The 5741-nt window shown below is 32.2% G+C and overlaps 1 long non-coding RNA gene across 1 annotated transcript; it reads left to right on the top strand.

Moving 5' to 3' along the window:
• Positions 1-927: 927 nt before the first annotated feature.
• Positions 928-4703, top strand: LOC134233556 (uncharacterized). The gene is made up of 2 exons (XR_009985026.1): positions 928-1053; positions 2522-4703. It is a non-coding gene; the product is annotated as an uncharacterized LOC134233556 (long non-coding RNA).
• The last annotated feature ends 1038 nt before the right edge of the window (positions 4704-5741 follow it).

The raw sequence follows: 5741 nt of genomic DNA, 5'->3' as shown, positions 1-5741 counted from the left end.
TGGTTACAATCACCACTCCCATATTCATTCTTCTGTATGTGTGTGTGTCATTAAAAGAATAGGCATTGATCAATAGGGTTATGTTACTATTTAAAAATTGGTGGCTGCTTCTTATCCAATAAATGATTGACTATACGCTTATGTTACAATTTACAGATTGGAATAGAATATTACATTTAGCTTACAACTGACTATACATTAATAGTACAATGTATATATATTTACACTGATGTTACTATTTATAGTTTGGCTAATCGTTCACTACATTTATGTTACTATTTATAGTTTGATGGCTGCACCCCCCCCCCCCCCCATAATTAGCTATACCCTGATGTTGCTATTTTTAGATTGGCTAATTGTTTACTACATTAAGGGACTCTGACCCTCAGCCAGGAAGGAGAACTCTTTAATTTATAATTTAATTCAAAAAATCTTTGAATGAAGCTTGAAAATTAAATCTTTTCATGCAACAATTTTCATTATATGCCTCTCAATGTGCTTCAAGGTTCTTTGCAAAGCTCCATAAATCACTTCTAATTTCATATCATGTTAATAAACATTGGTACCTAAAAATGCTTTTTCGGGATAAAAATTTCTACTTTTAATTAGACCTTTCTGAGAAGTTCAAAGAACCTTGAAGCACATTGAGAAGCATATAATGAAAATTGTTGCATGAAAAGATTTAATTTTCAAGCTTCATTTAAGGACTTTTTGAATTAAATTATAAATTAAAGAGTTGTCCTTTTTGGCTGAGGGTCGGAGTCCCTTAATGTTACTATTTATAGTTTGGCTAATCGTTGACAACATAAATATTACTATTTATAGATTGGCAGCTGCATCCCCTCATATGATTTACTATACACTGATATTACTATTTATAGATTGGCTGTTGCCTCCCCTCATATGATTTACTATACACTGATGTTACTATTTATAGATTGGCTAATCGTTGACTACATTAATGTAACTATTTATAGTTTGGCAGCTGCATCCCCTCCCTATATGATTTACTACGCAGACTGGCGAGACTGCTGGACCAATCTCAAAAAGACTGTGAGTATTATACTCCATATCTCATCTCAAAAAGACTGAGAATTGGAGGTCATATCTCATCTCAAGAAGACTGAGAATTGTAGGTTCATATCTCATCTCAAAAAGACTGTCAGAGAATTGTAGGTCATATCTGGTCTCAAAAAGACTTTTAGTATTGTAGGTCATATCCCATCTCAAAAAGACTGTGAGTATTGTAGGTCATATGTCATCTCAAAAAGACTGAGAATTGTAGGTCATATCTTGTCTAAAAAAACTGAGCATTGTAGTTTATAATATTGTCTCAAAAAGAATGAGACTGTTAGTAGTGTACAAAGTCATATACTTTACATTGCCATTACTATAATTTATTCATGTTGGAAAGTATGTGTCATAAAAGACACATTATTATTGTTATTCACCATTGTTGGTATTATTTAGAGAACGAGACGGATTCTGTATCGTAGGTACAAATTTGGGGGTGGACGAGTGCGTAAGCACGAGTCTCCACTCCCAAATTTGTATGTATGATAGAGAACCTGTCGAGTTCTCTAAATGATTTGTGACACGATCAATCAAAAATACTCCGCCCACTTTATAACTTTGCAGCATCCAAACTTCCGCCAGAGTGTCTGTAGATGAGGCCCCGACAGGGAGTATGCATCCGCAGTATATATATTTCCACGGAAAACGTAAAATTCGGTCAGATTAGTTTTGACAATTTAACGGGGTAGACGTAATCGAGTAAAGTCAGTCTTAATGGATAAAGTGGAGGATTTAACCGTCATTGTTGTGATCTATAGATGCAGATTGATTATAATATATTTCAGTGGTCTTAAAATCCCGGTTTAACTAGATTTACAAAAACAGGATTTACAGAAAATTCTTCGATGGACTTTGATATCACGGATTTTTATTTTCTAATTGAATTGCGACATTAAAACGAGGTGAAAGAGACGTGTGGCTGTCGAAAAAGGATTAAAACGCGATAAATGGACTTGAATGATTTTGCCCGAGGAGAGTGGATGTTTTCTGTTTTTGCAAATTTTCTTTTCGTTTGGATCGAAATTACAGATTATGTTATTCGAAATTTGCGAATTTGCGTAGATTCTGTGTGGAATAAGTTTTTTAAAAAGTGAATGAGAAATTTTGACATTTTACATTTTCAGGATTACTACTGGGTATTTCTCTAAAATTTACAATAGGAAAACGTCAGCATTTACACGTACTATTTGTACGTGCTTTTGCTAAATTGAATCAGATTTATTTTTAGGCCGTGCTGTATTGTAGGTACAGAATAGTTGGCTAATACAGAATGGAAAGTAGCTCCGCCCACCAAAGTCCTGTTCTGTATTGCTAATACAGAACAGTAAACTTCAAAGAAAAACACCGCTATCGTGTCACAATAAAAATAAAAGAATGATTTAAATGCCTTTCAAATGTTTTTAAGGGGTTAAAAGCATTGAAATATAATATTTGTTTATCTATGCAGGGTGAGTTGAATAGAGGATCTTCAATGTTCTGGAGAGCATGTCCAAGCCTGGATCGACATAATCAGATGTATAACCCGCCCATCGACTCATACAGGAAATATGCCAGCTTCTAAAAGCGAGGGATCAACAGACCAAATATACAAACAAACTTTTAAATGTGAACTACACACCAAATATACAAAATGACTGAGCTGGCCTAATAGAAAAGTTCAATAGTAAAAGTCTATATCTGATACTACTGTTAAGAAATAAAGGTATTATTGTACGGTAACTGCAACTCAGTATTAACAAAGGGGGAAAACTCAGCAACCCTCACCTAGTAGACTGTGATGATATAACCATATCAGAAATTGTGATGACTACATATTAAGAAATGTATAAATGTTCATGGATTTCATTTCTCAAACCGAGATTTCAGATGCCAAACGTTGAAGATGTTAAAGATCTGTTAATAATTTTAAACTGGTATTTTGGTGCAGAAGTTTTGAAATTTGCCAAGAACGGAATATTTTTTTTTTTGTGGTCAGTGATCATGACAGTTGCAATTTTTTCTTGTATTCATTGAAGGATCTGTGAAGTTATTTTTGTAAAATTGACACATCATTTCTTTTTCTTTTCTTTTTTTATATTTTTATCATTTGTCAACTGAACAAATAATTTTTCATCCTAAACTAGTTAAAAGATAGTTCATTTACAGACTTTTTTTGTAATTCAACCAATTCATGAAATACCTGATTTAATTTTTGGTAATGACAGATCTTCTTATCAGTTTAATTTTTTACTTAAAAGAGGTGCCCAGGGGTCAAATGAGACAGTTTTTGTTATATTTTGAAATGAAGAGAATGTGAAATGCATAATATTTTTTTGTAGAATACTGCTAGTTTTACATTAAGAATTACTGACCCTGCATGAAGTGTCCAAAATTTGTAAATCACTTACCAATTATTTTGTAAAATTTTCATCTTCAACCATATCTCAAAATTTGCTTAATTTTCTTGTTCATTGCCTCTCCTATTATAAAATAGTTGCAGGAAAAATATGTTTTACTTAGCTGAGAATTAATGTCTTTGAGGGTTAATACTTTTTTGTATATGTGCTTTCATGTTTCTTAAACACATAGTATACAATATGTTCCTTCACCTTTTTTTCTGTTTTTAGATAGTATACAATATTTACTTGCTATTTAGTTAAGTTAGATAGTATTTTATTTCCTATACAAGATACAACTGTATTTATAGATAGTTTATCTTTAAACCATGAACAGTATTGGAACATTTACTGTAGATCACTAAACTTTCGCGACACCTTATTTTCGCGAGATAGTCATTGACTCTTGATTAGTGAGACAAAAATTTCGCGAATTGTGGTTATTTCTCTATATAATCTTAAGGAATATTATTATACACGAGAATCAAATTTTCGCGAGCACACTGTCTCGCGTAATTACGCGAAAATAAAGTTCTCGCGAATAAAAAGTGATTTACAGTAATTAGCATCAAGTGATGATATATGAAAAATGAGGAAAATCATGCACTTATGAAAGATTTATACAAAATTTTATCCACAAAGTGAATGGGATAGGGCAGTAGGCAAAACATATTTCAGCCCTCTCCCTAAGAAATGAATGATACACTAGAAGTCATTAAATTTGAAATAATTTCCTTACTTTTGTAAAATCATCATTAGATCTTTCGTTGCTGATATACCATATAAGTAGAATTTTTAGCGAGGATTTAATTTTGGCATTATTAGCGAGAGTGTCGAGATCGCTTAAATTGAATCTCGCGAAAAATTAATTGCGTTTTATTTGTAATAGCTTCTTTAATATACATTTTTAGATCGCAAAAATAACATCTCGCTAAAAATAAAATACCAGGTTTTAAGGACAAATTGCTAAATTTGCGTCTTGCTAAAATTTCTACTTATACGGTAGTAGTTGAATTAAGTAATACAGTGTTTAATATTTTGTTACATTTAAGATTTTATCACAGAAAAAAATTAGGTGTAGTTTTGCAGGAATATTTGAAAAATTAAAAAAAGGTCATCTAAATTACCAAATTGATATACTTGTACATGTAGCATAAATACATTTAAAAATGGTTAACATTCAATCATATAGACCATGATATGTACATATGTAACTATGTACTTAAATAAGAAATAAATTTTAATCCAGAATCATTAATTTGTTATGATTTATTGTCATGTCTGAACTGAAGGCTTAATAACCTTAGTCTTGGTCTTTTCAGCAGTGTGCAAAATTTCTGGGAAATGGACCTGCATGGTTGCAAAATATTTGTCAATTTTGTTGCAAGGTATCTTTTGTTCCACAGCTTTTATTTGCATTGAATGAAAAAAAATATGATACTAATAAGTGAAGAATACAGATCTGGAACAGGACAAATGCTTGACCCTGGGAACTCCAGATGGGGGATCAGGTGCCTGGGAGGATGAGACATCCCCTGTCAACCATTCTAACCCTACATCAGAGAAAGGGAGTAATGCATAGTCAAAGTGGTACAATAACAATGACACAATTAAGAAACATGTCAGTCTAAATACAGCCCACCAATAGAGTGACAGATTATATTTGAAATCCAGATACATACACATTATTATGACTCCAATAAGCGAAATGCTGACTTAAAATCAGGAAGATGATGACCTTGTATCATCATCTTATCCCTTACTATTTTAGCAAGAAAAGTTGATGTTAGATAAGCTTTAGTTAACCTCTTTGTTTTATTGTTTAGTTTTAGTTGATCATTAACGACTATTTAAAATGGTCACAATATCCAACTATGGAACGCCGTCACTGCCTTATAGCAGAACACAACATTGTATTGCGTCAACCTTCCACTACATTATGTCAACACTTTATGACATTTACTCACACTACTATTGCATTGTGTCAACCTTCCATTACATTATGTCAACTCTTTATGACATTAACCCACACTACTATTGCATTGTGTCAACCTTCCATTACATTATGTCAACTCTTTATGACATTAACCCACAATACTATTGCATTATGTCAGCCTTCCATTACATTATGTCAACTATTTATGACATTAACCCACACAACCCTTGCATCGTGTCAACTTTCCTTTACATTATGTCAACTCTATATGACATTTACACATACTACAATTATATTTTGTCAACTTCCAATTCGTTATATTTACTGTTTATGACATGTAATTAAACAACAATTAC

The sequence above is a fragment of the Saccostrea cucullata genome, unplaced genomic scaffold, assembly GCF_032062105.1.
Source record: "Saccostrea cucullata isolate Sc308-1 unplaced genomic scaffold, CSIRO_AGI_Scuc_v1 ctg14576, whole genome shotgun sequence".
NCBI lineage: Eukaryota > Metazoa > Mollusca > Bivalvia > Ostreida > Ostreidae > Saccostrea > Saccostrea cuccullata.
Note: the sequence above shows the minus strand (reverse complement) of the source record. Positions and strands in the feature narration are given on the sequence as shown.